This window comes from Rhipicephalus sanguineus, unplaced genomic scaffold (genome assembly GCF_013339695.2).
Source record: "Rhipicephalus sanguineus isolate Rsan-2018 unplaced genomic scaffold, BIME_Rsan_1.4 Seq9286, whole genome shotgun sequence".
Taxonomy (NCBI): domain Eukaryota; kingdom Metazoa; phylum Arthropoda; class Arachnida; order Ixodida; family Ixodidae; genus Rhipicephalus; species Rhipicephalus sanguineus.
Genome location: NW_023616311.1, coordinates 1 through 12,379, shown reverse-complemented (window position 1 = coordinate 12,379; position 12,379 = coordinate 1).

The following is a 12,379-nucleotide window of genomic DNA, read 5'->3' as shown; positions in this document are numbered from 1 at the left end:
TCCGTCGGCCACGCAACCGCTCCCCCTCCTCACACCACGCACGCGCGTTGGGCTGCTACCTCCCACTGCCATCCCCCTTTTTTTTTCTCCCCCCGCTCCTTGTTCGTTCGTTCCGCGTCCCCTCCTCCTTCGTAACGCCGTCGCCGCTCTCTCCCCCGCCGGCGCATCTCCGCTGAGAAGCACGCTCGCTCCCTCGCATCTCTGAGAACGTTCTGGCAGCCGCATTATAACCGGTCTTTCGTCTCGGGGGACTGCACAATAAGCGGTCTGCGTATACATGGAGTTCTATGGGAGGGTAAACGGGAGTCAGAAAAAACCGCATTATAGCCGGTACTGCACTGTAAGCGGTTACGTTATAAGTGGTCTGAGCTGTAGCTAGTTGAAGAATTCAAAGCAGACAACCTTACAGTCGAGTCCACTTATAACAACCGGTTTTAACAATATCGGATATAACAAGGGCAGCCGCGTCACCGTCAGCTTTCATTGTATTCTATGGCAAAATAAACCACTTATGACATGCTGTCATGATGCAATATCGTTTATAACAATTAAATGTGGCACTGGAACCAACCCTGAACGAAACAAAAATGCAAAAACGCTGTGACAATGCCACCCCAACCCCGCCTATTACGCAAAAGGGCATGAGCATACGCGCAGCGGCCAGGCGATAGCGCACTTGGCCTCGCATGCGGCGTGTGCGCGCCGAAGAGGCTCGCATGCCACCGCTGCTTTCGCCTGCCGTGGCGACGCGGAGGAGGATCGGATGGGCACCTCTACGGGCAGTGGGGCAGTCCATTCTGAGGGTGCGCCGCCTGTAGAAAAGCACCGGGGCGCCTAAGCTGCAGCAGCAGCAGTGCTGTGTGCACTGTGCCGACCTCCCCTATTCTTCGCTAATTTGGCCCGTCTCCAGCTCCGCCGTTTGCACATGTTCCGAGTCTGGTGCTTACCAGCGTCGTTTTCTTGCCTGTTGTCACTGTTCCTGTTCTGTGTCACTGTCGCCTCGATCCTCCTGTCCCTGCACGTGTGGACATCGTTGCGCGTACAACGATGGCAGACCGTCCTCCAGAAAGCGACACCCCAGTGAAGAGGAAGCGAACGGCAATACCGTTGGAAGTTAAGCGTAGCATTGTGAGAGAGCACAACGCCGGCGAGAAAGTGAGCAGCTTGGTGCGCAAGTACGGCCTGCCGCAGCCAACACTATCCTGCATCATTCGCAATGCACTCAAGCAAGCTGAAAGTGACAGCCATGCCAGTGCTAGCGGTGCTAGCCACACAATGGATGACGTCCGGAAAAGGGTTAGGAACGGGGCCTGCAAAGACGTGGAAGATGCACTGTACCAGTGGTTGCTTAGCGCTCGCGCTATGAATTTGCCATTCAGTGGTTCTATTTTGGCGGAGAAGGCGAAGAGGTTCGCGTAGCTCCTTCGCAACACTGATTTCCAGCCTGGGGTGCTGGCTTCAGCGTTTTAAGGAGAGGCATGGCATTGTGTACAAGGCAGTCGTCCGAGAGGCAGTCTCGCTGGATGTAAGTGCTAGGCAGAAGTGGTTGGAGGAAGCACTGCCTTGCATCCGCGAAGCCTACACAGACCGAGACCTGTACAATGGTGACGAAACTAGGCTGTTTTTTCAGATGCTACCCTCAAAGACGCACGCGCTCAAAGGCGATGCCTGTAAGGCGGCAAACAGAGCAAAGTGCGAGTGACAGTTTTTTTCTGTGCTAACATGGACGGCAGCGACAAGTGCGCCTTTGTGATAGCAAGTCGAGGAATCCTTGCTGTTTTCGTGGTGCCGCGAGGATACCTGTTCGCTACCGCCGCAACAAGAAAGCGTGGATGACGCGCGAACTTTTCCGTGAGTGGCTGGTCGAGTTCGACGAGAGGATGCAGCGCGAAGGCAGGAAAGTGGCGCTGGTGCTCGACAACTGCACCGCCCATCATACCACCCAGAAGCTGTCAAACGTGGAGATTTTTTTCCTCCCTCCCAACACCACTGTGGGCTTGCAACCCATAAATGCAGGAGTGATTGCTTGCTTCAAGGCACTGTATCGGTGTCGTGTTTTGAGCAGGTTGGCGCTGAACCTGGATATCTCCATACGTGAACACCACCTGCGCCGGACTTCAAGGTTTCGCTCCTGATGTCCGTGCAGTTCATTTTGCGGCATGGGCAGAAGTCGGCTCCTCCACCATCACGAATTGCTTCTGTAAGGTGGGCTTTGCTGGGGATTCCAGTGAGGCGGAAATGGAAGGCCGCGAGGCTCCTGCCGACGCAGAAATGACTGAACTTTGGTCGTCGGTGAACGGTGGTGATGGAAACGCGTCGGGACTGAGGAGTTTTTGCACGCCAACGACGCAGTAGCACAAATGAGAACCTCACGATGAGGCGATCGTCGCTGCGGTCGCCGGTGCGGAAGACGACAGCAGTGACGACAAGGAGGAACCGGAACCCATGCAGGTTGTGTCGCATCAGGAAGTGTTGCAATGATTGACTCACTGCGCGATTTTTGTGTTTGCTAAAAACTTTCCGCTTGGCCATGCGCAGCAGTTGGACGCTTTGCAAAAGGATGTCAATAAGATGGCCAGTAAGCAGTCGAAGCTGACTGCTTACGGTTTTCTACCTGCTAAAAAGTGAAAAGTGTAAGCAACTTCCCCCTCATTAAGTGCTCTTGTTTATCATGTTCCCCTCATTAAATGCTCTTGTTTGTCACGTTTTCTTGTTGTTTTCGGCATAACCCGCTTATAACAATAATCGGTTATAACAATGATGTTTTCATGGCACCTCAATATTGTTATAAGTGAACTCGACTGTAACGCAAGTTTTCATTTCACACCGCCGGCTTGCATTACCATCAGGGAGCTTTCATGCGAATGACTTGTGGATTAATAAACTTTTTGGAAAGCTTGATTGAACAAAGAGGCTTGATGCTATCACCTTGAACCTTTGCAAATTTTGCTTTGTCCATGTCATGTCTTAAGTGCCGACATTTTTCCAGGGATGTGAGACGCATGGAATGCATCTTTGGGCATTTTTAGTTTCATTACAGGACAAGAAAGACATAGCAAGATTCGGATTACATCCAGAGATTAGCTTAGGTGGTTTGATTTATAGCTGGTAGAAAAAAGGCTCTTAATAAGTGCCTTTTTGCCATTATATGTACATATAAAAATACTGTTCATTAGAAAATGCTTGCTTACATGGTCCATGAAGCTTCAAGAACTAGATTTTTAAAGTGCAGAACACTTTAGGGGCCTGGGCTGTCCGTATGCTGTCATAGCTGGCATAACGCAGGCAAAACCACAAATAGAATAGCCATCTCTAGCATATTGCACACATGCTCGCGCCAAGAAGTCTTCTCCTCTTGTTCTTCGAGCGCCTTGATGATAAGTGCGGAGCACTTTAGAGGCCCGGGCTGTCGTATGCTGCCGTCACTTGGCATAACACAGGCAAATCACGTATATAAAATAGAAAAAAGAGGAAGCAAGCGAAAAATAGAAAGAGAGAGGATTAAATAGTAACAGAAAAAAATGGAAAAAGGAAGAGAAAACTGAGGAGAAACAAAGAAGGCTGCCCAGCTCTGCACTGCCTTAACTTTTTTTTCTATCCATTTTCGTTTTACATTATGGAGTTGACTGCATGAATGCCTAATCCATACAAATATATCATTCCGACTGACTTGAAATTGAGAAGTGGCTGTGTATATCTTCATTTATTTCGCCGAATGCTTTTGGAGTCTCGGTGTGGTGTGTGTATTCATTGTTTCTTTTCTGTCTTATAAGGAAGGCTGTTAGTCTAGCTTTTGTGCTGTCAGCAACCATGGAAGATGATTTATCTTATTGTCATTCCTTAGTAAAGAATGGGGTCTTATAAATTACGGCTTTCCGTCTCTTGAGGGTTTTCGCACGTCAGTGAGTCAGCTGCGTACATCCTTTTTCAAGGAATACCCGTCTCAATTTGGCCAAGTGCAGCAGGCGTTTTACCAATACCGCATTAATTCTACAGCTTTTATATTACATTGGCAATGCCCTGCCTTGCGCCAGTCTATTCATATTCATGTCCTGCTCTATACATTATAAGCAGCTTGTAAATATATATATTTTTTTGTCCTCGTCCTTTTTTCCTGTAGCAGTGTAGTGCTATCATGTATATTGGATGCACGGAAAAATTGTGGAAGCAATACAAGAACTGGTGCAGTGTAGAGACATCGTCATGTGGTATCAGACAGGAAGGAAAAGTCAAAGCCAAAGTATTAACAGAAAAGTCAATAAGTTCATATTGCAGTATGTCTAAAGACACCGTTAAAGTTAAGAAGAGCTGTTGTTGCCAGTGGAGATAAAAATGTGCAGTTAATACCATCAGTGATGAGCTAGACTAAGAGGGCTATCTTCAAGCAGCCAGCTGTCGTACAAATTTTGTAAATCTTGAAAGTGTAGTACTGGGGTCTGCCATACCACCTTGCTTCATGAGCATTGTAAACAAACTTTTACCTTTTTTCTGAAGTTGAAAAACATGACCAAAAGTGATTTATAGTCAATGGAAACCTTTATAAAATGTGCTCTGTAGCTTTCTCGCAGTGCAATAATCACATAGTGTCCTTGATCTTCAGCACCTTTGGGGAGCATCTGGGGAGGGTCAGTGAATTCTTTTTCAAATTTGTTGACGATTAGTGGAGGTACTAGAAATTTAATTGCCTTACCTTGCTGTCAAGAGGGGACCTTCGCTGCCAGCACAAACACACTTCCTTTTGCCTTCGACTTGTGTCCACAAGCCCCATGTGACGTTACATCATGAACCAGCATTTTGTTCCAATAGAGTCTCTTTAACCTGACTCTTCACACGACGATTATCTTATGTAGTCATGCTTTTTGGCAGGCTTATATTTAGACATTAAAAAAAAATTACTTGATCTCTGTCAAAAGCTTACACTTACAGTTTCAAAAACGGCATTCTTACCATGAGCAGAGCTTCTTGACGAACCCAAAAAGAGGCTCAAGAGGAAGACACATGGCGATTCCACTGCGAAATTGCTGAACCAGCTTGCCCCAGATTGCCATGTTGACTTGGATTTTGATGGCGTCTATTCGGGCTTATTTAAACTTCTCTCGCTGAAAATGAGTTCGAGTAATGTTGCATTCTAAAGAAAGAAGTTGAAGACTAAACGTGGCAAGTATTGAGATTTTTTTCCACGACGACTTATATAGAAGAGGATACTTAGAAGTCTGTTATGTCATGCTAGAGACATTGGTATTTCAGTGCAAAATTAGAACGAATTGAAGCTTTTGTTTTTCGTTTTCTTACTTCTTGCCATGAAATCAAGAACCGAAGAGTGACAGAATGTCTGAGTGAACTTATGTCAATGTTGTTGCTTTAGTGCTAACATAGTGGGACTTTGTGGTAATGTTTATATCATTGTTGTCACAGTGCTTTATGAACTCGATAGTGCAATGCCTGGTACACACTCGACCCCTGCTCGAGTATTGCCTGAAGGACGCTACGTCTCCGAGATCAACACCAGCACCTCTTCCATGAAGGGGGCACTTCTTGAAGGTGTGTGGGCGAGTCGCAATGACAATGTTGACCGAAGATCTGGCATGTTCCGTTGAAGTTAAGCCATTCCCTTACACCCTCAAGTTATTTCATCTTGCAAACTTTCATCATGCGAGGGACTCTAGTTTTGCATTGATTGTGTGTTGACAGCTAGCAACAATCATCATTTTCTAGCCGACGAAAAAGAAAAATACGTACCCATGTTTTCTCGAATCATCTGAGACAGAATTCAAGATTTGTGCCACAACAGAGGAAACACAGATGCCTTTGTTATTCCTGCATTTGTTACTTGAGTCTTGTTCTGATTCGATTTGGTTACAAAAAAGCCTGAGAAAAAGTGCATGGTTTGGGTGTTTCTTGAAATTTGGGTGCAGCATCAAATTTTAAGAACAGTCTGGTGTTATAAGACAGTGGAGAATTGCGATACTAGCACATAAGCATCAAGACTGGAGCTTTCAAATCTCGGATTGTTGTAGAGTCTCTTGAGGTTTTCTTTTAACACCAGTGTGCAGTGGTTTATTTCTTTTTTTTAATGCGTATCGCCATAAGTTTGCAAACTGAGACAGTTTGTGCTTTGTCGGGCTTTCAATGAACCACGTACAATTGCATACAAATCACTGTGGGACACGTGAACACCTGACTGTGCTCTGTGTAGTGCCAGTGCAGCTGTGCATCAAAGGAAGATCTGTACCAGCGCAGTGAAGCCTGGATATGTGGCATTGCGTCGTTTGTTTTCGCATGTGGACGGAAATGCTCATTGGAGTCTATGATGGAGTGTGATGAAACCACCATCTGTTTGCATGCTACACACTAAACTGCAGCTGGCTTGCTGCAGCAACGATACAGATGGAAAATATCATCTCGCTGCTCCAGACGCAGGCTTGGTGGGTCGAAATGAATTAGCTCGCAACACGAAGCCATGCCTCTGAGCGTCGCTGCACCTGTGTAGGTTTGCTTCAGTGCATGGCATTGGTACTGGGCACTTCACCGAGCACAGCCCTTGAAATATTTTGTGGGCAGTTGTACCTGCAGCGCTTGTTCAGTCTTCATAAGCCGTTATTTCATTATTTGTATGCTGATTTTCATGATATACATTAGCAAAGCAGCTTATTCATGTGTCTAAGAGATGTCCTGCATGTTTTAACTATTCTTGAATACCTCGCTTTCTTAACAGCTCTTTCCAGGCAAAAGCAAAAACGCAGTATAGACTGCAGTACACAATTGCACCACAAAAGTTTGCTTGCTTGTTGGAAGTTATATCAAACAGATTGCTATGACACCTAGGGATAGACTTAATGACCTCTGAAATATTTTCAAGATAGGTCTTGTAGCCAGAATGTGACAAACATGGCTATATTGTAATGCGTTATTGTACATAATTATGACATGTTTCTTCCTGATATCAGCATGCAGCAAATATATGTGCATAATGAATGTCCAAAATAAATAAATGTACTTGGGGTTGCATGTGACCCTATTATAAGGTTCACTTGTTTATGGATGTATCTTGCACTTGGACAAAAGTCAATACTTCTTCAGATTTCACTGATCAAGTGTTTTTACATTTCTCCTCAGCCTTCGCAACACTGATGAAGTCAATTTGGAGGAGCAGCAATGGTGAATATGCGATCAGCCCACAGGCGTTTCGCAGCCAAATACAGAAGTTTGCACCACGCTTTATGGGTACAGGTAAGAGTCTTTACTTTCATCATTCTTGACCTCCATTGCCTGTGCACTTTCTTGCAACAGCTGAAACTATAGACGCTAAATTGAATCGTTGTGCCAGTAACTCTAACCTCACGCTGCTGATTGTTGCAAATCCATGATGCATTTCTTGAGAACTACATGTGTGCAGTAAAAAAAGAATGTGTTAAACACGGGTTGCTGCATACAGGGATGCAACAGCTGCGCCAATTGCACCAATTTGATACAATTCCTTATTCTTGCGCCAAGCTGCGCCAAAACCGTGAAATTTGTTAAATTTTACGCCACGCTGTGCCAAAATGCCCGACCAGCTTAAAATTTTCTCAGTTGGGCAAATTTGAGCTAGAAATGAAGGCGGCGTTGGTCATCTACAGTGTGGGCATCGTCATCCAATACAGACGCGCAGACCCTAACCCTAACACCTTTGGGGAAAAAAAAAATAAAACTTTCCGCAAGGACGAAGCAATGAATGCGATAGCAACAAATTGTAATGGCATACGAAGTGAGGCTGGCAGCAAACTGTTTTGTATCCGATCTCGCGTAACTCTACAAAATGTTTGTGTAAGACAATACGGCTGTTCCAGGGAAGATGCTTTGCTGCACAGTGTCTTCGCATTGAGAGCGCAGTACGTAGCAGAATATACGAGCTGCCCGCTGATGGCTGCCGAGATAGCGCGCGCGCCAGCGATCGCAACCGCGCCCTTAGAATCAAAGTTCAAAGTTGGTGCTCGAGCGACAGCTCCCCCCCCCCCTGCCCCCCTCTTACGTCTTTTCATGCTCGTTCAAGACGGGCGGGGAGTTTTCCTCTATGCTTCGGTAGCAGGCTTCCTGAGCGGAGTGGTGTTATCGCATGCGCCCTCCGAGCAACGGAGATGGGCTGGCTCGTTTGATATCTGCTTCAGCCACGTTCGTCGCCTGCACTCGCGCGCTTTTACCCGCGGTAGAACATACTATGCACAGGGGTATGTTATCAATTTGGACTTTATACGGGAGATGACGGCAAAAACTTGTCGAGAGTGTCCATATAGTTGCTATCGCAATAGAAAAGGACAGTAGTCTCAAATTTCCTGATGCTTGTTTTATGCGTGCAGAACGCTTTTTAAGCCACTTTTGCCGCAGTACAACGGTGTCCTACGGAAAAGATACTGAGATTTAGAAGGGGCTATTAGTGCTAGCTGTCAGGGACCACAGCACATTTTGTTCCCTAATTACTCATTCGTGTATGCGTCGGTGTAATACAAGTACTAGCATGATCGCTGACGTCTAAAAAATTATTGGCAATCATTTGGAGCTGTTGTGTATGGCGTTTCTGCGGCCTTGAGGAACAATAGACAAAAGCGTATGGCGTATGCCAGTTTTCTTTCTTTGCTACCCCCACTTGCTCCTGCTTTACGAATCGCCCAAATTTCCAGGTTGCCATGTTCGTAGGTCCACTATAGCATTTCCAATACCTGTCGAATTATTTGACCGGTCCTGCAAATGCTAATGTGGACTTAGTCATTGTTCGCACTGTGGGGTGGCTCAACACACTGCTTTTATTGAAATAGCAGTGTTCATGTGCACTGTGCACGAATTAGCTGATGTTGGGTGGCTTTTACATATTTTTGTTTTCTTTTCTAAAAGTAAGCCTTCTTTGTTATACATCTCCAAATATGGGATTTCGGGTTAAGAAATTCAGTTTTTTTTTTTTCGTAACCTGCTCCAAATTTGGATTTTTGTGCTCCAAAAGCAACATTTTGCTGCTCCAAAAATTGCTCCAAATCCTATTTTGGCTGTTGCACCCCTGTGCATAGTATTCTGCACAAATCCACCTGCTTGGTTTGAAGCTATTGCACTGTCGAGCTAGAGGCTGACACTCACTGCTAGATTTGCAAAGGCAGCATTGGCAGATGAAAATTGTAATGCATAGAGATGGAATGTTTAACAGTTTAGCATTACATGTAAAGATTGGATAAATGTTTGTTACTGTATTTGCTGCTGGCTCATTAGGAGTTAAACTGTCCATATTAAAGGGGTACTGCACGAATATCTTCTGTTGTCATTTTTTTGCATCAAATGAAAGGTCAAGCCCTCAAGAGCCTAGAAAAGGTGGTGCTAAGTGCGAGTGCGCCCTGAAAGCGTAATTACAGTATGTTTTCAAAAGCTAGTTTCGGTCCCTACTGTACCCTGACGTCACAACACGGTATGAGCTTCTCGTCACGTGCTCGCACAATATATAGTGACGTTTCAATGGCCGCTCCACACCATGGCTCCGTTGGTCACCGTTGGTGACTATGGTTGGTGACGCACAAGCGGCCATTTTGGAAGTTTTGATGACGCACAAGTGGCCATCTTGGAAGTTTTGGTACCTAACGTCATCACAACTAGCCAGACTGCTGCGTGAAGTCACCAGAATTTTTACTGTAGCCTGACGTCAAGCTAGTGTCGATGTCAGTTGGTGCGCCGTGGAAAAATTTACTTTAATATCAAATTAAAATATCTTATCAACATTTGCTGAGCTTCACATTTGCTCAGAGCCGTCTCTGCATACAGGAGATTTGTATGGCAGAGTAAACTCGCCTTCGAAAAAAGGTGCCAGTACCCCTTTAAGAGAACTCTCTAAGGGCTTGGTTTGTGTACGCCAGAGCAACTGAGCACACATACTCACACAATACAAAAGAAAAGTGCTACTCTCAACTAGTGACAGTAATGCTGGTCCCCTGTCAGTGAAATACTGTTTTCATGCATATACTGGTACGTAATTTGTCATTTTTTCTTGTATGTCCACTTGAAAGGCACAGAACAGAGTAAGAAGACAGTGCTAACTAGCAGCAATAGAAATCGAACACTTGTGCAGTGTCTAGACTGGAATGGATGACGTGCCAACTTCCAAATGTACAGAAAGTCAGCGTCAGTCTTAACTATCTGCATTCCTTGCTCTTGTATATTAGAGGCAATGTGTAGTACTGCTATTGGAAGTGACATCGTGTATTGTGCTGATTTAATCTTAATGAAAGCTTCCAAGTGGTTATTGATTTGCTACAATGCGCCACATGTCCCAAATATTTGTGCAAGGCATTCAATGGAAGCCATCACTACATTGTTGCATGGGAGATGCTCATAGCATCCCTCCATCCATATAAATGGAAGGCGTACACTAAAGCCAGTTTACAGCACTTAGATCACACCTAATGCTTCCTCTGAGTGGCCCTTTGGGATTGTTACGATACGATTGTTACGATGTTTGCAAGCTGTAACATTGGCTTGCTTTGAGTATAGACACACTTTAGTTCTAAGCTCACCCTTGTTCTAGTTTTGGCAGTATGCATGAAATCTTTGCTTGCTGTTTTGTTTGCAGTCAACAAGACTCTCAGGAGTTCCTCCACTACCTACTGCAAGGTCCTCAGGAGGACATCAGCCGAATCACCACGAGGTCAAGGCATCTCACCACCGAGATAGACGACAATCTCAGGTTGGTAGAAGGCTTCAATACCATTTCATTTCATTTATTGTCATGTTGTTTCTGGGGAGCCAGTGTCATTCTGCATTTAACGCACTGCAGTATGAGGGCACCTTAAGGGGGTACGCGGCTTTCGTATAGCGAAAAAATGGCAAAAAAAATCGTTTTTCTGAAAATCAATTTTCAGTTTCTGGAACCCTTTTTCTATCTGATTCCAAATATCTACACTGAAAACCACCCAGAAGTGCTTCGAAAAATTTGTTTTGCCCCCCGAGGTGGCGAAAATTATTGTGGAAATCGCAAAAAAAAACAGCGATTTTCAAAAAACTGTGGCTCCGTGATGGCGCGACCACGAACCAACTTCTTGGGCTTGTCGGAAAGGGCATTTCTCCGTGTTCAAATTCCCCGCTTCAGGGGCTCCTCCATTCAGAAAGAAGCGCACAAAAAGCAAACACTTGAGAGTCGTTCCGAGGCCTGCGATTGGCCGCGTCCGCCATGTTGCCCCAGCTCGCTCGTCATTGGTCCGATGCTCGGTCCGGGAGATCGTCGTCTGCCGATTGCGCGTCGCAAGTTCACGGCTGTCGAGAATCGCGCTACTTCGTGACACGTTCGCAATGGTTCTGTGTTCACGGCTCGACGATCACTTAGAATATAATTACGCTTTAGTTTTGGAGCTGCAAGAGGAAGTTCGATCTGATTACGATGGTGCGCCGCGCTCCTAGCGAACATCGCAAACCCGCGTCTCGGACCGAATCTCTAGTGTTGACTTCAGCGTCGGATTCGCGGTTAGATGTTTTGATTTCTGCTTATCAGCACTTCTGACATCGTGACGAAGGCAATCGCGGGACAACTCTTTGTACTCACGACCACGCATTACGCACTTCGAAGCAACGGGCACCACGGCCTGCGCACCTACTGCTCGGAGTCGTCACTAGGCCTAACGCCGCTCACGGCGCCGTTTAGCGAGACTAACCTCGAACCTTACGGGCAAGAACAACGCGCTAGCGTACCCGCGGCTATGTGCGTCTTCGCAAGCGAAGAAGCACATCGCTTGCCGGCACTTCGGAGCCGCGGATGGGCATTTTACGCATCGGCAGTGAACTCCACAGCCAAGCTCGTCAGACCCCACGGCCACGAACTGCTTGGAGCAGCGGTGGTAGCAATTTCGCGTGTTGGCACCCGAAAATGCGAGACGAAGTATGGGCCTAGTGCGCTGCAGTTTTGACTGAACAAGTGGCGCCGCCCGCGGCGCGGCACGTTTCTAGTCAGTCGCGGCTGAGAGCGGGTGCGTACGGGCGGAACTATAGCAACTCGAAAGGACGAAGCTGAATCGCGGTCAAACAGGTGTGTAACTATGTATTGTGGTGTGTATCGCTGTCGCAACAGCTACAGAAACACTGTCGTTAAGCTGCCAGAAATAAAATTATATGGATTTATATGGACGGCTCACGAGAACGAGCGATGGCAGCGTCGGATAAGGGCGGTGCGATGTGCGAGATAAACAGACGCGTCTTAATTTTTTAATGCTTTCCTTGCTATTACTGCGCATATTTGCTCGTTGTGGTCATAAACTGCCTTCTTTTAGCCCCGATAGAGGTCTTAGGCACTCGTGAGCACCGAAACCGCATATGCAGTGCCCACTTCTTGCGCAATTGATGGAGATAAGCTCGAAAGCCCTGCATTCTGCCCATTGTG